This window comes from Chiroxiphia lanceolata, chromosome 5, assembly GCF_009829145.1.
Source record: "Chiroxiphia lanceolata isolate bChiLan1 chromosome 5, bChiLan1.pri, whole genome shotgun sequence".
Classification (NCBI taxonomy): domain Eukaryota; kingdom Metazoa; phylum Chordata; class Aves; order Passeriformes; family Pipridae; genus Chiroxiphia; species Chiroxiphia lanceolata.
In genome coordinates this window covers 58,379,740-58,402,436 of record NC_045641.1, presented here as the reverse complement: position 1 = coordinate 58,402,436, position 22,697 = coordinate 58,379,740, and the positions used below count along the sequence as shown (strand labels likewise).

Below are 22,697 nucleotides of genomic sequence, written 5' to 3'. Positions count from 1 at the left end.
AGAAAATCAATGTGAGTGTGAACAGTGATAAATCAACATGATCACGGGTTCATAACAGTCTTAATCCAAAATGCTACTGATCCTGCAGGGTCACCAGTGTGTGTTGGCATGGGATGATTTGAGTAAGGATAATTCAAATAGAGGACAAGCCCTAAATTAAGATACTAACTTGGGCTGGGGAGGGAGAGCAGGTGACCATTTTACCACACAATAAGGCTCAGCACAGATGCACTCAAGTGACTTGTGACAACTTGCTCAGGAGTTAGAAGTTGTAAAATGGCCTCAGTGCAACGTTGTATCTAATAGCTGTAGTCTCTGGGTACTAGCACAACATCTGTTTACATCCTGCCTTCTCATCTCTGCCCATTACTCCAATGCATTCAGTGGATGCACCTGCTCAAACTGATCGGCAAAGCGGTTTCTGTGCTTTGTGCCGGGCAAAAGGACATGACAGAGGATTCACCTCGATTCTGACCCGCTGTGTGATCTTGGGCAAGTCACTGAGCCCCTCTGGGCTGCAGCTTCCCACATGTGAGTTGGGCCATAGTGCCTTGGTGTCCAGCAGATGAGTGGGATGAGTGAAACCCGGGACGTTCAGACCAGGGAGGCACACGGGTATTCTGGTGTCACACATAATAAATGCGCTGCAGATGCACGGCTGCGACACAGGACACTTCATTGCCCTCTCTTGTATCCAGATGGTGACCTTGCCGGATGGTTTTTGGTGAGGACATTTTCGAGTGCTCCAGGGAGCACTAAGAGTAAGAGGAGGGCAGGGGGTTGGAGTGAAACATTTTGTGCTTTTCAAGTGTGGACTGAGTACCACTTCTGATACGGGTGAAAGGGATTGACATGCATTTGTTTCACAAATAAAGGAAAAGGACCCCCAAGACCTAATGCAAGGAATACTTAAATTAAGGCCTGGCTGTGTTGCATATTTGCCTTCTGCAAAAAGGATGGGACTGCTGGGATCCCTCTCCCTGCATGTGCTGGGAAAAAAAATAAAATTCTTCACAGTTGGTTTTGATTTGAAATCTGGGCAGTGAGACCACCTGGCAACCGAAAGAGCAAGGACTATGTGAGCTAAAGAGCATTTTCACACCCTCAGATAATGAAACAGATGGGGTTATCTTCACTAACATTTGATTGTTCCCTGTCCCCCCTCATGCACACATAAAAAGTTTAAGCACTGATATGTCAAGAGTATATGTACGGGGAAAATTCCAGCCAAGTCAGCTCTCCAAACATTTGTTTTCTTCTTGAAACTTTTTTTTTTTTTTTTTGCATAGCAATGATTTTATTTTTATTTTTTTCAAGAAACAGAATGCTTATGACAGAGAAGGAAGATTTGAAAACTGTGAATCATCCTCCAATCTCTATGGCAGCTTTTCTCCTTGGCTGGCCTTGGACTATTTCTCAATTTCTGTAATTTTTTATGTTCTTCTCACAGTGGATAAAAGGACCACCAACACCAGCAGTGCAGATTCAATGGAATTTCTGAACAGTGATAAAATCCCGCCATCAGAGATTTATGTATCCAAAATGCTGTGTCCACAAGGTCTATAGGTATGTTGGGACAGAATGATTTGATTTAATGGAAGGCAGTTTACTCAGATTCATGTTCATTATAGCCCTTCTTATGCAAGATCAAGTTGCAGAATGTAACCCCTCCCTTGAAACTATAACAGGTTCCTGTAGGCTGCCACTGATTTTTCAAGGAGTCTCTCTGACAACAGATAACCAGGTCTTCAGGCCACCAGTGATCAGGCCCTTTAAATAAGATACACATCTTAAAATCTGTACTTTTTTCTTAGGTTTTGTGACTGTCCCACCACATTTGAGTATGTTCAAGGAGTTTTAGTGCAGAAAAAAGAAAAAAAGCATTTCCTGCAGCAACTTGTACTTCCCACAGGCAATGCTAGCCTCTGCTCCTTGGGAATTTGAGTGCTTTCTAAAACAAGCAGCAATGTTGGTAAGCATGTTTGACGGCCGAATGTCTCCCTGCTTTTTCAGCCCATGAAGGCTCAGTTTGAAAGATGAATGAAAACATAAAATGTTTACTGTTTCCTGTGTCATCTTCAATAACAGCACAACATGTCTCTCGGAGGTGCTGCACAGCTGTCTGTGTCAGCCCTACAAACTCCTTCCATTATAAGTAGTGACTGCTGACTCTGGGTAACAACAGCACTTGTTCTTCCTAATGGAAACATACCCTAACAACCTGCTTTTAATGAGCTGAATTTAAATAGCCTTATTCAGCTGCAAGATGTCTATAACTCCTCGACCTACCCCAACGCCTAGCTGATGGAGCCAGTTTTCATAGGTCCCAGAGTGGATCACAAGCATTCCCACATCCTGTACACCAAACTAAGGAATGTTTTTTTATCCCACTAAAACCAGTGTGAGTTTTGCCCCTGAACTGAAGAGTTAAAGGACCAGGACCAAGATTTCTAGGCCAAATTTTAATGTTTGTTTCACTTGACCTCTCCTCCTGATGGAGCCTGAAATTCCCTTTCTAACAACACAGCAAAATTCATCATCTTAACTCTGGGCTTACATTATCTCTTGAAAAAAGCCAGAAAGCTAACTTCTGGCAGACACTCAATACCACATGTTAAAAACTTCAAAATTGAACTTCTTTATGAAATCTTAGTTGTCACAAGTTCAGTGAGCTTAGTTTAAGATTGCCACTGCTTAGGCCAGTTGCAAATCTGCTCCTCACAAGTCCGTTGGTTAGGGCTTATCTGAAACAACTAAAATACAAACTTTCTTTTCTATTCAAAACAATCTTGGCTTTTGTCCTGCCATAGCACTCCCCAATGGGAGCCCTTGCAAAAGGCAGTGCTGGGAAAGGGGGTTTCAAAGTTGCTTTCAAGTAATAGCCTGCACTTGTCCAACAGCATCTTCCTGGTGCTCCTCACCTGCCCACAGGAAGCTGAGGTCAGTGCTCGGTTCAAGTCTATTCAAAGTGATTCTTTTGCAGAAAAGTACTTATTGTATGTAAACGAATCATCACCCTCAGGGTATTTAGTGAAGGCCAGGGAACAGGAGCCTGTATTCCCTGGACTCAATCCCTATTAGTGGTACTTTTTATGATCACTGTTTTGTTGGTGTGGGCTCCACATGGAAAGGACAGAAGAAAAGCAAAGATTTGCATTGTGTACTCGAGGCAATTTTTAAATTTGTTCTGCTAATTTAGGACGGAGGGCTGACATATGAATAAACAATAGCTCATCAGTACAAATTGATGGGGTTTTGTCTGAGTTTGATTGGCACTGATAAGACCCTTCCTGAATGCATCCTGCAAAGGTAAAAAGGGTCATGCTGTCATGTAACACCACTTGATGTCATTTGAGCATATCCTGAGTTTGTTTGGCTTTATTTTTCTGAAATTGCTCTTATTTTTAGACTATGAAATGAATAGTTCTCTACATTCTTTCTTTGAAAACCTCTCTCAGTAACTACAGCACCTCAGGGTCATGGCATGATGATCTCAATCAACTGAATGAGTGGCTGTGCCAGCAAAATGCACTGTTGTATCTTATACAGCCAAATGCAACAGCAAACACACCTTATCTCAGTGCATTCATGTGCATTTCTTAGCTGGTTATAAAGCTGATCCTCTCCTGGATACCCATTCCATGTCCTCACACTGCAGCAAAGTGCACAGACTGCAGGGACACTTTGAATTCCCCTTCTCCACTATCTAGGAAACCGAACCTTCAGAAATGTAGTTACAAGGTGCAAATAAGGAGGGTGTTACATTGCTTTTTCTGTAACACCTACAATATAGAAGTTGAGTTTTAATGCTTTGCCTATATGACCACTAGTTTCAGTTATTTGCTGTATGGACATAGATACCACCATCACTTGTGGGTGAAAGTGCAATATTATCTTTCCCCACATGTTTTAGAGACACTTTCTACATCCCTTTTTCTTTTTGATGTTGACTAAAAGCTATGGGTGAATATCTTGTATTCGGGAGTCCTTTTCATGCCTAGTGCTGCTACAGGTGCTGCTGCATGTAAAAGGCAGGAAACTCAATCCTGACTCAAAATCAATATGGATCACCAGGCAAGGAATACAGCATTCATGAACTCTGTAAACAACAAATCTCTTGACTGTTTACAATGGAGAAGGGACAGGGAATGAAGTAATCCAATTCCTGTGACTAAAACTGAAATGGTAAATTTGAAAGCCACAAGCTTTGTGAATCGTGATAAAAAGAGAAATATTAGCATTTTAGACAACCTCCTTAAAATAGAGGCAGATTCTCATACAACAGTGTGCATTTCCTAAAAGCATTTTAGTTTTCTGCTGGAGAATATTAACTCTAGAGGTTTTCTGAAGATAAATAAAGGCAGAAAAGCTGATTAAGATCCGTTTATTTCCAAGCAACATGTGGTGGAAGGTTCTCTCTGTCAGTTTGCCCTTTCTTTCACCCTGACATCTGTCCATCTGTATTTGTTATGAGCACTAAAGTAATTCATGCTGGTTATCACATCATGGAAGAAGTTTCACACCCCAGCAGCTGCAAACATAACATGTTCTGAATCAGCTTTGCTTCTTGAAAAATTCAATATGCCTTTTTGACTTCTGATGTTCTGTCCACTTCCTTGAAATTGCAAGTCATCTTTCTAAAGCAAGGGCTTGGTCTTCCTCTTGGTATCTTTATCTTCCTTTCCACAGAGTTTAATAATACTTCCGAAATACTAGAGATTTCTTTCCTCACAATGCATACAGCAAGGAATATATGAGCCTTTTGTGAAAGACAGGGAAACCAAGTCAAGAATAGTCAACATGCCTGCAGCTACATGAAAAGTTTGTGGAGGAGTATATAATTGAATCTATATTATCAGGCTTTCTGGCCAGCCCTTTTGCCACATAGCAGTGCTTTTGCTTTCAGAATTGCTTGTTCTCAAGCATTTGGTAGCAGATCAAACTACAGTGCTTGTTATCAGACCATCAGAAAGTGCAAAACTGCTGCAAATAGTATTTCAGATATCCATCCTACATGTCCTCCTTTCTTCTCCCAATACTGAAAGGTCCATAGGGAGTAAGGACCCTGAAGTCTGTATGCAGAATATCTAGAACAGCTAGACATTCTGGGTGCAGCACCTCTCTTTCCTGAGGGGTCCCAACAAAAAGGGAAAACAAAAAGAACTCACAGATGGATTTCTGTACCACTCTAGGACCAAATGTTAGGATACAGTAACGTCACAAGCACAAATAGACTGGGATGACATAATTCTTTCGCATAATCCCTCATTGCAGGTCACTTCAATCTATACCTTCCTGTACTAGATTCCCTCTGATTTGTCTTTAGCAGGGATTAAGATCACTTGTACTTAAAAAGATCTAAATCACTCTTTTCCTTTTTCCCAACAAATATATGCATTGGAAATTGTTCAAGAACAGCACACAGTCCTAGAGCACAGTTTACCAGATTTCACTGAGCTTTGTTTAAATTACTTCTCTTACAAGGAATCAGCAGCACAGAGGTATCTTTCACTAACATCATCTGTTCTCTTATCTCACCTCAAAACTTCAGGGGAGTAAGACAAAATTGGACAGACGTGTGTTTTATTGAAAGCCAGCCCTAGCAGCTCCCAGGTACAATAAACAAGTGAGTGTTAATGCAGGTGATTTTGAGTGGCATCTTCTGGCTCTCACTATTCTCTCTGCAGAGCTCAAGACTGTGTTTTGGATGAGGTTGGCAAATAGAGGGTGAGGTTTTTAATCTTTTCTTTCGGCTTCAGGTATGGAGAGATAAGAAAAGAAATATGTATTAGTCTACCCGAGATGCAGTTAAAATCTCTGAGTGCCTTTTACTGAATCATGTGGCAAACCAGTCTTCAGTTTAAAGATTACTCTAATGCAATCGCAGTGAGTACAACCCACTCCAACAAAAGTAACAGTGGGTTATATTTATATGGAAGTGACTCAGAAATACGCACTCACAAACATACTCTAAAACACAACTCTCTCAAAGCTGAGAGAAAGAGCAACAGAAAACCCTTACAAAAAGAGAAACTGGCTCTCTCAAGGACGTAGGTGAGCCTTCATATCTCCAGAGGTGCAGTGGAGTTTATAAGATACATGCATAAGATCTCCTAAACCAAAAAATCCCATCACCTTCTCTTGACAAGAGTTTGTTGTTTGTGTGACAAAGTATCAAGTGTTTGGTTGCCAGCACGTGTGAACTTGCCTATAAGGAAATGCTGATAGGAAGCTTCTCAAGCTGGTTGTGGTCTGTGCCAGTCAACAAGTCCCTCGGGATGAGGTTTTTGTAGAATGGACATCCTGACACATGATTTATTCTTGTCAGGACAAGCCCATCTACATAGATTTCCTCTGTCAGAATTCTTAAATTTTATCACAGTTATTTAAACCAGAAACAATCACAAAAAAAAGGTGCCAGTTATGGACTGCTGGTACTTCATAAGAAACTCCACAACTTCAGGTGAGCAGTTCACCAGGGAGAAAAGAAGTCTTGTCTTCTACAAAGGCTGACACCTTTAGAGATTCATGCTGACAAACAGAAAACTCCACATGATGCTGCAATTTCTTGTCTCTGGTGAATTTTCATAAAGCACCAAAGAGGAAAGAGGATGTCCCAGACCAGGCCACACACTGGTGTGTTACTGTCTGAAAGCAATTCCTCCAGTATTTGGGAACATTACAGGGGCCTAAGAAATTTTGCAGTGACTGAAAGCACTATCTGGAGCTCACATACCAAGTTCTGATTTTATTCTTGCCTTTTGCTCATGTAGAACAGAGAGGACCCCTAGATAATAAGAGAGTGATTTAAGGAGGCACTGGAGAAGGAAGGAAACAAAGATTGTTTAAATGTATGGCAGAAAAGGGTGAGAAAAAGTGTCTCATGAGGGTGAAAAGACAGATTTGTTTTCGAGAGACTTCATGATATGGATATTAGAGAGTTCAATGCATAAAGGAGGAATTTGCAAGGCAGAAATTTAACATATTAGAAGCAGTTCTACTGCAGAAGGCAGAAGACTTATGTTGTGCCTTGGGAAGAAGATGGCTGTGAATACCATCCCACAGAAGGGTTCAACCTTTTGCTCCAATCCTACTTCCCCTTCTGCTTAAAAAGAAACTTTGGCTAGAGAAGCAAAAGAATTTTATTATTATCTGGTAACAACAGTTACTGTTGGTAACAACAGTTACTCAGCTCTGAGTGGCAGCAGGCTAGGAAGGAAAGAAAAAAGCTTTGCCCTTACAACCCCTGATGTAGTGGGCCAGAGTAGCTGAGCCTATGCCAAAGCATCATTTGGTTCTAGTCTCCTCTCCTCTCCCCTATTCCACATCATTTCCTCGCTTTCTCTGGTTCTGGAGAGGAGATTTTTTTTTTCTCAGAAAGTACCTGAAGTTGATAATTTATATTTCTTTTGTGATGTTCAAGAGCTGCTCTTGAAGAGTCTTTCTACAGATTTACTATCCGTGCTTTTAACACTGCAATATGTGATCACCTGTGAACATTTCTGAGCTTCAGTCCCAGCAGAGTACACTTGTAATTTGCCCAGTCAACCCTATCATCCCTCCTTTCACTCTCTCATTCTCCAGAAACAGGGAAGAAAGACTGAGGCTCTTCCATTTTTGGCCATCCTTCTTCATATTCACAGCTTTAATCCTTCCTGCTGCTGCTAGGTGAGGCCACACAAAGCAAACATTTCTCAGTTGTAACCAAGCTAAGAGGCTTTTCCTTACACAGCTTTCACAGATTATGCAGGTTTTAAAAAATCCGAGGCACATCCAATAAAATGTCTTCTGTTCAATTTCAGTGTAGACTTTGGGACTTCATGACATCAAAGCTGTGGTTTTTTCATCTTTCTCCCTTTCTGTACTTTTGAAAAACTCAGATAGTACACACTTCTTTATGCTGGTCACCTCTTACTATGAGTGATCTCTACTTGGAGCCACCACACCACAGGTACAATCAGTCCCTCAGCACCACATTAGCCTGACCAGAGGGATCATTCCTGGAGGGTGTGAGGCGTCATCTCCCTGTTCCCAGCACCTCCAGCACTGGTGGTAGTGGGAGAGGCCAGGTGGAAAGCCCAGCTGTCTAAATGGAAGTTTCCCTGCATTCTCCAATGATCTGGAAGGAATCTGCAATGGGCTCTGGGTTTAGGGCGAAGGTGACACCCTTTGTGGTGAAGCGCTTTCAGTGCTGGTGAGAAGCACAGCTCTGACACCACTAAGACTGAACTACTCCATTTGTCCCCCCACGAGGTACAGTGCACAGAAGGAAATACAGGGCAGGGCATCAGGGCCAGCTCCACCACACAGCCCTGCTGCCAGGGTGTCCTGTGACACCTAAAGATGCCTTGGGGTCAAGGGACTGAGCATCTGGAGCAAGGAGCCCAGCAAGCTCTGCTTTCCCTGAAATCAGCAGGAGGGTTGGGTGCTCCAAGGTTTTCCTCCAAAAAACAGACTTTCTCCTGTCTCCCAGAGGTGCTGTGGAAGCCAGTTCACCACTTTTTCTTCTGAAGCATTCAGATAATAATGACATACAGTAACAGTTGTATGAAAATAGTCTGGATACAGAAAGCCCTATAACCTATTCTATATAGTAATGTCTTTTATTATTCAGTTTACAAAATTCTCCTTCCATAGCGAGCAGACTTTGCCCTGTTACACTCTGCTTTGTATATGCCGGTCAACATTGCAGTATCTACATATCCACCAAATACATGGAAGTTTATTAAGATTTAGTCTTCAGTTAGTATCTCTTGAACCATTTCTTGCAAAGGTGGCCAGGGCTCATCAGGGCCAGAAAGAAGCAGAAAAAAAAAGAACCACTTATTTTCTTTCAGTGAGGAAAGAAAAAAGGACAAAAACAGATAGGTAATTGAAGAGAGTGATGAGAAAAATTAAAGAAAAGCTTGCATTAAAGAAGACAAATGGAGTGTGACGAGCAAGAAACAGAGCTGTATGTAAAACTCCAGTATCAGGCAGTGTTAAGTATCTTTTGTAAAAAGCAGATTTACTCTAAGCTTTTCCCAAAGAAAAATGAAGGTGGAGATATGCAGGAATGGAGCAGAGGAGGAGCCGGGGTAATACAGAAAAAGGTAGACTTGGTAACAGCCCCTTTGTTTTACCTTTCTCCCTCTGCATTTGACTTGCCTCCTCTGCTGCCCATCCCAGCACCAAAGCCCTGCTCACATTCAGGAGCAACTAATGCATTATTGTAAAGGTTTTTATTTCCTTCCAGCCCCTGCCCCAACCACTGCACAAGCCTGAGCATAATCCTGGCACAAAGCATTCCAAGCAGCACGTTTGATAAACGGTCAGTATGAAAAAGGCTGGAGGTGGAGGGATGGCGTCTCTGCTTTATCAGTGCCCCAGCACTCTGCTCAAACATACTCATCCCACAGATCTCAGCATTAAACATTTTCATTCAGGAACTCTGAAAGATGGAGCCTTGTTTTTTTAAAAAGATCGTTTAATGCAAGTGAGGTTGGGCTGAGGTCTAGGAAAAAAAGGAGGAAGGAGGGAGGAGAAGGAGGGAGGAAGTACAGAAAGACATTTACAGCTGTGAAAAAAACACTGTCCTTTATGGAGAAATTTTGATTTTGAAGTTTACTCTTCTATTAACATTTAAATTGAAAGGCGTTTCTTCCAAGCTCCACATAGGAAACCAGAAAATCTGCATTTAAATAGATACCATTTAAATGTGGGGAAAAATATATATCAGCATTGAATGTTTCCCCATTTGACTGAAAAGAACTTCTCTTATAGATGATTATTAATTTTTTTTCTTTTTTCTTTGTGTGTGCTAAAAAGAGAAATTGGAAGTACATTAAAATTCTGCTTGGCACAAGAAAGAGATGGGGGGATGGTTGCTTAATTGACCAAAACCCTGATTTTGAGCTCAGTTTTTCTACAGGAAGGCATCTGGAGCCTGCAGGAGGCAGTCGAGCCTGCTGCCAGGGTCAGGGCCAAGAGGGGCCTCTCCTGCCTGGTCCTGGGGGCATGATGCCCATGCCCAAGGGGCTGCACATTCCCACTGCAATGCCCATCTCACTGGGGATGTCACCAGGTCCCCCCCATTCCCAGCAGGAGAATCAGATTTTCTGCAGGTTCTTTTAGACACCCTTGTGGCTCCAGGGAACCATCTAGAAAGCAGGGACATACACCTCCCTGAAAACTACCATGGCTCTTTCATGTGGTGTTGAGCAGGCTGTCTGTCATAGGAGGAAAGCTCATAACTGAGAAGTCTGTGGGGTTTTGGGAGGCTGTGCTCAGAGGGTTTGGAAAGAAGTCCTGGGGCAAAAGGAAATGTTCACAAGTTGAGTCATATTTCACACCATGCTCTCATCATGTGCATTGGCACCTGGGGCTCTGCACAATCCACCACAATCCCAGAAACCTCGTATGAGACTTGGATCTGGTGTTTTGTGCAGTGCTACCTCCTCTCCTGCAACAAAAGCAGCAGGAAAAAAAAGTAAAAACAGCCTCCTGAGCGGGGGAGAGCTGAAATGCCTAATAAACACACAGAGAGGTGGAAAGGTGGGACTGGATAAAGGCAATATCCCAATATCCCCATGTCACATATGTACTCCATAACTCTTTCACTCACCTGTCCGTCCCTGCCTCCTCTCTGCCCGGAGTGGCCAAGCTCATCCTTGCCACATGCCGGGGTCTCACACCCCATGTGTTGCCCTTCAGCTCACATACAGAGGGATGAACAGGAGCAAGGAGGGGAGAAGGGGATTTCCTGCCTCGTGACACGGGTTTTTCACTGGCTGTGTCCCCATTACATGTTTTTGTCACAAGTAGTGAAATGAAATTTCACCTACCAGCAGCATTCAGGGAGCAGCAATGAGCCAGCTGTGCATGGTGCTTTCTCTAATTCCAGGGTACATTGGGGCACTCAAGAATCCCCAATCCTAAAATATTAATTTTTTTCTCCACCACATCTTAGAGCTTATTCCTACAGAAAAGGTCAGACACATACTACCCCCAGCAGTGCATTATTGGGCACCTTGATGGCCTTTTCTGCTGTGTCAGTGAGGAGCAAAGAGGGTTGGTGTCCCAGAGGCTCAGCTATGGACTCTGGTGACTTTCACCTTTAGGTCACTGGGCTGAATCTAGGTCAAGCTGGTGGTGGCTGTGAGTTATGGTCCAAAAGCCAGGGCAGTGGTTCCTGGGAAGTAGCAGCTCCATACAAACCCAAAGGACAAGTACCTATACTGTGCCTTGGCTCTCTTTAGAGAGTAACAGCGCAACTCAGATTTAAACTTTTGGTGGGGTCTGGGCACTTCTCTCCTTCCTCCTCCTGTGTCTATGACAGATGGCTCCAGTGCTTCCAGCTGGAGACTGGGCTTACTTCAAAAAACATCAGTGTGGAAAAACCAAGGGAAAAAAATGAGGCATGAGAAGGATAGCTCAGTGATCCAGGTACTAGCAGAGCGTCTGTAAAGATGCAGATACTACTCTTTGCTGTCTCACAGACTTGCATGGCAAGAAAAGTCAGGCTTTCTGTGCCTCAGTTCTCATAAACCGGGATAATCTCATCGCACCAGGTCATTTTGAAGATTAATACATTAAAGACTGTGATAGGTTCTCTGCAGTGATGGTACCAGAAGCCCTAAAAATGCCTTGGACAGATAAAAACTGCAGTAGGATATGGGAATTTTTTTCAGTGCTGATTTGGAATTCAATCTGATTAAATCCAAAAAAGCACAGAGATGTAAATAAGCAAAACAGTAGCTCTCACCTGTGTACAGGCACCTGCAAACTTGGGGAGAGCAACTGGAAATCATGACTCTTTTTTTGGCCAAGGTGGTATCATGGAACCCAGACCCACAATCTCCCACTTTGACATCGGGTTTTCATCAGACCGAATTTTTGCAGCACGATCCTGTCTGTAGTCACTGGGTTGGTGAAAATGAACATCTACTGCCACTCAAGACTGGAATTAATTTGGCCAACTCGCTCTTGTTACCTCTCCATCCCCCTCTCCCAGCTTGCTGGGAACTCACAAAGAACAGCCTCATTCTTCCTGGGATCTCTAGCTGATTTTTTTCCTATGCAGATGACAAACACTTTCTGAAAATATATATGTGACAAGAAGAAATGTTCAGTAGAAATAGCAGGTGCCTGGAAAATAGATTCCCATTTGTCCTTCTCTGCCCCTCTCCAAAACCCAATCATTTCTGTGTTAATAAGCTCGCTGACTATAATGTGGCACTAACCTTTCGCAATTGATGCCAGTGACATTTTGACAGTTTCACATATGGGCCTGCCAAAAGCTGAAGGAATATAAATTTGCAATTTGGTAAAAAGCTGGGTGAGCAGCCAAAGCAGCTTGGGGGAAGGAGGAGAAAACCTCCAACCAGCCAAACAAAAGCCCACTACACAGATGTTACGCGCATCCACAGCTGGAGTACCCCAGCAAACATGCGCTTGGAAAAAAAGCCTTAGGCACCTATTAAGGCCAGTGTAGCTTGATATGCCTCTCAGTAGATTCTCCTCACGTGGCAAATTTAGGAGAAGTCTTTCCTAGCAGAAGGGAAATGGGACATGGCGGTCAGTCTGTGCAAACTATCTGGTTAACATCAGATCTCACAGGACTCAGCAGCTGCTCCAACAAGGAATCTTCAGTATTTTTGCCAATGTGATCAGCTGTAGGGAAACAACTATTTTCTAACACTGTTTCGTGGAGTGTCACTGAATTTACTTTTCAGAGTATCTCTTCACAAAACATCACTGACAGCTCACAGATTGTATCACACACCATATATCTTCCTCAAATTACATCTATATTGAATCCCATAATATTTGGCTAAAAACTAACTTCCAGAAAGAGGTCCAATCATCGTGTGACAAAATGAGGAAAAGAAAAACGTTGCACTTGACAGTTTGTTCAGATGGGTAATTAACCCCCACTGCTGGACAATCTGTACTTTCAGAAGGATATGTCCAGTTTCTTCTTCCAGGCCGTTACTGCTACACGGTGAGGTTAAGAAATGCTGTGATCCCTTCCTTCTGATCCCCATTTCAGCAAGACTGAAATCACTTTTTTCCTGAAATTAGAGGACTGTGGCTTTTATGATGGTTTACTGATGCCTTTGTGGAAAATGTGGAGGTATGTTTGCTGTATATGTGTATGTAAATAGTCAGGTGTTGTAATGGTATAGCTGCTGTACATGGCTAACCAGTGATGCAAAATTACTATTAAAATATAATGGTTTATCGAATTTACTTTATGACACTGTGGGTCTTCTGGGAAGAAGATACAGGAAGACCAGGCAGAGAAGCATCACAAGGGTCTAGGTAAACATAACCCAGCTTTCACATGAGAGGCAATGGAGCATGCTCTTCTCATATCCAGAAACACAGAGTCAAATGTGGAGCCCAAAATACTTACTAAGCAAGGGCAGTGGAACCCACTGATCAGCAGCTGCTGATGGAGGTGGGCTGACACTGAGAGCACAACTTCAAGAAAGCCGGGTCTTTGCACAGGCTGGGAACAGTAAGCCTGATGAAAAAGTCAGATTTACTATTTTCAAAACATTTTCCTTGGAGTGTTTTTGTGTTGAAGAAATAACAGTAGGGTAGCTTCTGGATCACTGTATTAAGCACGCTAGTGGGGAGTGTGAAGTGTAAGACCTTTCTGAAGCAATGTCACTTGATAGGCAGGGGACTGTGGCCAAGGCTGGACCACTGCGTGGGTGTTTCATGCGACTGCAGAATACAGATGACTGCTTCCAGTGTGACATTTGTAAGGGGTTACACTTGATGGGATCAGGATGATGATGGAGGTCAGAGGTGCAGGGTGTCCAGCACAGAGAGCATGCTGGATTTCACTGTGGTGTGCTTGATCTGAAGTCATTCACCTGTCAGACTTCAGGAAGCAGCATGAAGGTGCTTCCAAAGCCAGTAAACATTACTTGGCTCTAACTGCTTCTGGCAACACATTCTTTCATCTAATATCACTAGTAGGATCCAACTTGGCATCTGAGACTACCTGGCCTCATCAAATAAAAAAAGTGGGAACTTAGTCATTATTTGGCCACAGCTCTGCAAGCAGGTAGGGTTTCCACACATGGCATGGGACAGAGTGAGCCCCTGCCTTGTTCTAGCAATGCTGGTGACACAGAATAGTCCATAGATGTTTATCCAAAGCTTTCCCCTAAAGTCATCTGCAGTTTTGCAGAGGGCCTCCCTGTCCCAGGACCCAGTTTCCACTTCCCAGAGGGCCTCATTTGCTTCCCTGACTTCCCGAGCCACTAATGAGCTGTGCTGCTATTCACACTTTTTCAGGAAAAACCTATCCTTGCTCCCCTGATGGCAGCCGCAGTGGAAGCACTGGTTAGTGGCAGATTTTCCTTCAGTGCATGTTAGCACTCCTGCTGCTGATATAATTTCACAAGCCTACACCAAACCGGCGCAACTGTGGGAGATTTTCTGAGAAGTGACCGCATGCGAATGGAAGTCGGCCAGTTTGAGCAGCCCCCGCACGCTCACCGGCAGGGTAGAAGGCTGAAAAATCTTGGAGCTGTATGTGGCCTCCTAGGACCTGTTACCTTTTCATGGAAAGCACCCCTTGAGCTTTGCTAAGGAGAACAGGGAGTGCTGCTAATGCAACAGACTCCTGCAGGCAGCACTCTGCCTGAGTCTGGCAGAGTGGTGTGAGGCCATGAGATGTGGCCTGACATCTCTGAAGGGACTGATGCTTGCATGGTAAACAGGATAGAAGGGCCTCAACTCCTCAGAATATCAGTATATATCCTAAAAAATTATTTAAAATCACCTAAAACCAACAAAACTCCCTCAACACCACCAGCAGAGCATAGTAGTGTTCCTTCATACCATGTATTTTTCAACTATCATCCAAATGGATTATTTATAATCCATTGTATGTAATCCATCCAAGTGGATTATTGTTGTTGCCATATACACAACATCTCACAAACCAAAGTCTCCGTGCACCTCTGCCTCTGAAGTCTGCAGGCTGCACAGCAACGTGAGGACAAAGGGTGCTCTCTGACCGTACCCCACCTCCCTCATCAATCAGGCAGGAGCAGGGCTGATTATGTGCTTGGAGACAGGCAAGAAGAGTGACAGGGAAAGTGGTGACAGTTATAAATGTTTTGCAACCTGAATGTGACATTAATATGTGTATGCGGTGTGTTCACAACATTAGGTATTTGTGCACAACCCTAATAAATACCATGTTTGACAGCAGTTTCACAAAACCACTCAATGATCTAGAAAAACTTGCCATGAGACAGACTTTCTGGTTTTACCGAGAAAGAAGAAATATCACTGTGCTCAGTCAGATCCTTGACTTAGTAGAAATCTAGAGCAGTATCAATGAGCTCTATATAAAGTTTAATTACAACCGTATTGAAATGACCAGATAAGTGATAAAAGCCTGCTCCATAAAACCTATGCTTTGTTTCTGTGCCCCAGAAGAGAGCTTTATAAGCTTCCAAGTCTAGAAATACCAATGTAGGAGTTATGACATCTCCACCTCAGGGTTTTGCTTAGTTGTTTTTTTTTTTTTCATGGAAGGCACAGTTATCCTGTTTCTTTCCCTGGGTGATGATCCAGTGCCTGCACTCCAAAGTCAGAAAGCTCATCATACTACATGACTTGCTTCATCCATTCACCTTAAAGGCCGAGTCTGTGATACTGATGTAGGTCAAAGATGTTTCTAATACAAGTTGGAAGCTGACTGGCAAACTACCTTGATGTTTTCCTTACGCTGCCCAGGTGCTGTGGTGCTGCATGTAGACACATGCACATATGTGGGCCTGATTGGATGCTGTTCCCCCTGAGGGGCAGCCTCACATCTTCCTGTCAGCAGAGCGCCCCAAAAGCAGCACACCAAAGTGTCTGTGTAGTTATCTGTTTTCCTACTGGTTTTGAGATGTTACAAAAGAGAAAGATTTAAGTATCACTTAAAAATGTTACTGCGTTCCATATAAAAAACCCCAAATGTCTCATATGGGCATTTTCTTATAATAAAGCTTCTGACTTTTCATGTTAAACAGCCTTTTTTTAAAACTGCACTAACATTTAAAAGAAAAAGGATTTGAAAGGGTTAAGACAGACAATCAAAGTATCTCAGTTCAGCCAAAATTCTGCTGGCTGCTCCAAAATAAACTGTTGTTCATTTTGCTGAAAAACTTCTAAAAGCCACCTGCAGCCCTTCCACCATGCTGTTTTATTCACTTTGCCTTTCCAGCCAGAAAGCCTTTTTATTTCAACAGCTCTGTCCATCAGTGCAGCAGAGGCAGTGGCAGAGGGCTAATAATATCACTGGCAAGAATGTGAAGGCTAAATTGGGAAGCCAAGCTTTGACAGTGGTGGTAAAACCAGAATTGATTCTCAAATATTTTGTTTCTGAGACGACATACGGTTCCATTTTTGTGCCTACACGAGTGATTCAATTGATTTGGGATCTGAAATCCTTGCAGCCCGTCTTCTCACTTTCAAGAAGCTTTTTGGTTCACCTGCATTGGCTGGTTTGCTCACTTCCTAATAGGTCTCTCCAGATCTGATACAGCATTTGAAGCTGTGATGGGTACATATGTGAAGGAGGGGGAACAAATGGAGGGAAATGCCCTCTGTGCATTGCTAGCAGTCACACACTTCCAAAAAGCTGTGATTAGGAGATCCCTGATTCAGTTAACCTCTTTGATCTCATCATGCAGTACAAAATGCTGAAAGGGAATGAAGAGACTGCAGGCAGGTCTACTGCGTTTGCATATCAAAACACGAGCCTCAGACCAGTAAAAAGGAGGAGACAGATACAGTACACTTGTGTTAGATGGAAAAAACCTATCTTTTGATTGGGAAAGAAGAGCTTTCTTCTTGGTCGTGTAGTGCTCATATATGTGCAATAAGAAAAAAAAAATCCACACTGTATCAGGAAGCGATGCAGACTGGGGCCGGGATTCACTTCTGCTGCACTCCCCTAGGCTACAGGCAGGATTTATCTCCCTTTCTCCCTTAGTTATTAGCAGAAGGCAGGCTGCTATGCCTCAGACAACAATGACACATCCCTTAAAAGAGCCTGTTCTGCCAAAAGATCAGGCACCTAAAGGTGAGACACGTATTATCAGGGTCCAGAATCCTATTATCCTTTTCTTTAACTGAGACCTGTCCACCTAGAGAGGGGAAACACATGTCCAATGCATGCAATTATGCGTATTTTAAGAAAATATACCATCCTTCTCTTTACAGCTGCCAACCTGCCCCCTCCAGCCATCTCCCCACCTTTCCTTCTATCTGTGCTTCTATCCCTGTCTCTGGCACAAACTCCTGTTTTCCTCTACCTGCTCTTCTCTGCCTCTTACTGTCCTGGTTTTGCATCGTCTTCCGCTCCTCCTTTCTTAATGCACACCTTGCTTCCCTTTCAAACATCCCCCTATAATTTCCTCTCATCTCCTTTCTCTCTCTCACTAGGTTGACACATCTTAATACCTTCCCAGTGACTTTCATGACATGTGAAAAGCTGTAGTCAGGTATCAGATTCCTTATCAGGTCAAAAGAAAATATTAGGGAAGTCAGTGGCCGGATGCAATGATTATGGTGCAGTGTGGACAAGAGTGACATCAGTCTTTATGGTCCCAGATGAGATTTAAATTGTTGGTAAAATGCATCATGATTGATTTTCCACTTCCTCCTTTTGTGGTATCTCTCCAAGTCTGAGGTAAGAGAGTTTGGGTACCTTATCTCTGCATTTCTTATCTCAACGCAGTTGCTTTCTCTTACATGTAATTCATCTACAAATATCCTGAATTCCTGCAGTTTGATATTGTCCTCTACTATTTTTACTCCTAAGTAACTGATACTATTAACTGTAACAGCACTTTATGTTTTGCTTAGCAATTTTCTTACTGTTCCTGTTTTTATTGGTTTTGTTGTTGTTGTTGTTTTTTTTTTTAAATCACACCTAGAGAGCTGTTTAGGAACAGCCACAGAGAATCCTACCTTCTGGTATTTCTAATGGCTTGATGACCTGAAGGACCAACTTCTCATTCCTAATTTAACTTTTTTAGGATATGTTCACTGTTGCTGTGGTTTCACACCTCCTAAGTACACTAGTGACTTTGGCTTTTCATGCTCTCATCTAGGGGCTCTACATAGGAGCCTGTTGCTGCAGCGAGGGGTGCAGAGGATTCTCAGATGAGTCCCAGTGTCTCTGTGCTCCAAGCTCCATTCTCCCAGAGGCCGTGCTCCGGCCCTGGGGCTGCCAGCTGAGATCTCTTCCTTCAGGGAAGGGACATTCCCAGGGCCTCCAAGTTCCTGCAGTCTGCTGTCCTGCTGTGTTCAGCAAGCCACAGAGGAAACACAGCAACTGCTTGGGCTCCTTTGTCTGCAACTCCAAGTGACCCGGCACTGGCACAGACCCTGATAACCACAGCATCTAGACATCATTAACAACTTAGCTTAATTACATCGTAATTTCTTTACACAGAGCCTATGAGCAAGATTTCAATTAACTTTAACTATATATAAGTTTAACTTGTCTCTATCATTCCATTAAGATGATCTGGGACAAGACAAAGATAAACATAGATGTTAACATTCTATAAAGCGTGAGATTTTTAATTAATTTTAACAAAAAAATTAATTAGCAGGTTATTTATAAAGGCTCATAAAACTCGTTTTCTACTCACAGAATGTACTTTCTGTACATTTGGGATAGGTTTATTCTGCCTCTCAAACAAAACAGAGATTCTGAATCCCTTTTGATCTAATCTGGTCTTACCATGGAGCATAATCAGCAATTCTTATTAAAAAGGGCTTTGGAATCCTCAAATCAAAAATCCATCTAAGTGCAAAGTCCTATTAGTGTTTCCAGTGAACATTTTTATTAGCATGTGAAGAGCAAAATAAGGTTTAACTCAAGCTGTAGCCTGTTTGACTGTACCAAAACTCTTCTTGCTGGGAGTCACAGCTGGAAATATGCCAGACCCTTAAAATGAAGCTATTTTAAAGTCAAGCTGTGCTCTGGCCCATTACAAAGTCACCACATTCCCAGGACAGAGTTTGAAGTTCTGCTGGCACATGATTAAGTAGGCATTTTCAAGTGAAGAATTCCATACGATAAATCTGAAGATGCATCACTTTGTAGGAGAGGATGTGTCCTGAGTTGAGACTTTGGATTAATTTATTAAGCAGGCAGCTCGGCTTAGGAAATGCCGGGTCAGGGTTTGCTAGCCATTAAAGCTGCCCTGTTTGCTGGCTATTTTTTAATTTTAAGCATGACTGCATAAGCAGCCAACAGCCTCCCATGTGCCACAATTCAGCCAGCAGCCAGTTTTCCTGTCCTCAGAGCTGTCACTTGCAGGGATGCTCAGAGCCCAACGGTGGCATCTCGAGGGCCCCGCACAGGGACAGCAAATGCCCACAGGTAGGGCAGTGTCTGACTGCACCCACCTGCAAATACATTTATGGGGGCCTAGGGGGGCACGTTTGTTAGGCCATCCCATCTCCCCACAGGTGATTTTGAAAAACCCTAAAGGATTTGCTCCAGAGGAGCCAGACTCCTCTCTCTGGCGCATGGCAAATGCACTTGTATGACTGGGATTGGTGCACTGAGAATCCCTATCCCTGAATCTCCTTCAACTCCTCTCAACAGGCATCGTGACAGAGGAGACTGGCCAGGCTCCCTGCTAGCTGCCATCCCTGTAATCAGTGCCATTAGCAGGTTGCTATGGAAGTTTTCTCTTCCTGGAGAAGGAGTCAGGGCACCCCCTGGAGAAGGTGAGGACATTAGAGAGGAGGAAGGGAAAATGCAGATGACTGGTGGAAAAACATTGTCTGTGGAAATGGCCCCCAGAGCGTTATTTCCTTGGCCAGAGCAGACCACACACTTTATAGACAGGACTGTGTATTTTGTCTCCAGAGAAATGTTTGCCTTGGCATGACTAATACAAAGAGCAAATCTAGAACAGCAGAAATGCCACCAAAGTCCCTCCCACACGGCACCTGTGATTACCATAAGTGAGCACTCTTAACCTGCTTCACCTTTAATAGATAGCTAAGGAAAAATGGGAAGATGGAGAAAACTATGCTGAATTTTTAGCATCTTCTTGACTCTCGGTAAAAACATGGTTTCTGAAAAGGAAAAAAAAAAAAAAGCATCAAGCAACTTCAATTCCCTTTGTACTACTGATTCTAAGCTTCCAAGCACTGGAAAGAAACAGAGCAAATCCCTCACACAACTATACTTCCTGATTCGAAGGAGAGTGCAAACAAGACTGAGGGAGAGATTTAGTTCCCAGCCCACACTGACTGCTCACCACTGGGGAGAAGCAGCTGGGGGAAGAAGCTGGGAATGAAAAGTCTTTAAATGGTTTTTGCTCCTCCAGAGTCGCAGGGGGTGAGAATCCATAGTCTAGGTAAATCTGGATGTAAAACGAGCAGGGACCCAGCTGGAATCAGTTTAGTGATATAAAGACACATAGTCTTAATTAAGGGAATTGTGATTTGCCAATGAAATCCCAGCAGGGCGTCTGTCTGCCTGATCAAAGACTCGACTTTCTGATGGAATCTTAAGTGCATGAGCCATGAAATTACTTTTTGAAAAGGGAACATGCAGCACAAAGAGGCAGAGAGAGAGGGGAGGAGGTGGAAAGGAGAAGGGAGGGAGGGAGGAAGGGATGGGGAGCAGAGTGGAGCTCCAAGTGATGCTACTGGGAGCCTCCATTCCCTCCCTCCAAACAAATGTAGAGAGGGGCAGGCTGGAGAAAAAATGATGCCAAACTGCCAGCGGAGTCAGCATCTAAAATCATCACACAGCCCAGTGAATAAAGACACATTCCTGTTTGTCTTTTTGGGTTTTTTACAGCAACACAACATATTTCCCTCCATTTTCTTGCAAAGGAATGAATCAATAAGAAATGCTTCAAACTATCTGCTCCAAAATCAAGCTTTTCAGTGTACATGGGAAGAGTTTTGGATCAAGTTCCAAAGTAGGCAAATCCTGTACAAACTGGAATTATAATGCTGTGGGGTCCTAAACCACTAAAGCTTTGTAAATCAAGACACAAAGTTGAGAGAAGAGACGCAATCTACCAGCTTCATTTATCACATCTGTGCCACATAAGCATTCCCACAGCACTCAATAAGCTTTCCAAATCCCATCTCCTCACACAGCAGACTCAGTACAAAGCTACAAGGGATTAGCTCAGGACAGCCTCAGCTCTGTTTCTAAAGGTCTAGCAAGGCATCCAGAGGACACCACGTTTCCAAACATCTTACACGGGATTCTCTCCTCTGACATTTAAATATGTGTTTTTTAAAAGGGCTCTCATTGCCAGACTAAAGCCCAATGCAGTGATTACAGAAACTATTATATCAGAAGAAGCCAACTGTCAGCTTGCCATGCCATCTTCCTCAAAAATGACTAAAGCAAGTGTTTTAAAGGAAGAAATAACCCACCCATATGCACCTGCTGTGCAGGGCAGGATTCCATTTACTGGAGGAATAATCCCAAGTAAACACACTGGGCTGTATTACTGGTCAGGCAGCATGAACCTCATAAATCACAATTGGTGTACTGATGCCATGCCAGAATCTAAAGTAAGAGAGAAAATAAGCAATCAAGCCCTATCAAATTCTGTGTTCAAAATATCTGGAAGAAAGCAATGGATGCAGTAAAATAAAAATAGTAAAATAAAGATTAAAACAGTGAGAGGAAATATTCCATTTTCAAGTACCGCCACCAATTTGTGTAGCAAAAAGCATAAGGGTATCTGACAAGTGGCTACACAGCACAGAATGCAGCTCTTATCCTAGCCACTGGTGTAAGGAATATGGTGCCTTCACTGCTCCCCAGTTTGCTTGGTTCTTACTAATGCTGCTAGATCTAAAAGGAAAACAAATCTCAGCACCATTCCCTGAGTCAGCTATAAAGCTCTGCTTTGGGACTGTGTAGCCCTTGAGAAAAGCTGCGGGTTGAACAAATAAATAAGTGGGTCAGAGAACTGAAATATTTAACCTTAATTACCTTTTTCCGATACTTGTCTCCCCTCATGCCCCACTCAGTAATTGTCAGTCACCCCATTTATTTAGCAAGGTGTGGTTAGCTATGCAGTGGCTGCAGAACATCCACTTCTTGAGCCTAGTTGAAAATGCCACAAATCAGAAATGGACCTCCTAGGCACACATGCTTTGCTTGCAGTGGGGGAAGAACTTCTGAACCTTGCATTTCCCTCACTGCTTTTCCCCCCACAACTCGTGCTATCATCAGGCTCCTCTCTGCAGAGCCTCACCACTGTGGGATGAAAGAGCCTCCTTCACCTCAGCTGCGGCCACCAGCTCCCTTTCACTCAATCACCTTCTCACTTTGGAAACTTCTCAGATCTCGGTGAAATGGATTTTCTCTCTTGCCTCTTTTCCCTCTCCCCTGCCACTCTTACTGCATGCCAGCTGTTCCTGTACTTGAAAATTCTGCAGAGCAAGTTTATATAAAAAACACAGCTCAAAGTATAAAGGGAGGTGTTTTCCAGCAGTGTATATAACAAAAAATGGATCGGTTGTGATATTCACATATGTGGCTTCTTCAAAACACTTTCCTTCTCACTATCAGAACAGGCTTCACAGTGAAACAGCAATTCACAAGCTTAGGTTTTCCAAGTAGGTTCTGTGCTGTGCTTGAGGGGCTAATTGGAAGCACCAAAATACACTACTAATTTGTGTATCTT

General features: G+C 43.1%; 1 protein-coding gene across 5 annotated transcripts in view; it reads right to left on the bottom strand.

Annotated features, from left to right (window-relative positions):
- The window catches only part of TMEM178B (transmembrane protein 178B), a 241,105-nt gene that overhangs the window by 41,474 nt on the left and 176,934 nt on the right, over nt 1–22,697 (bottom strand). The window lies entirely within an intron of this gene.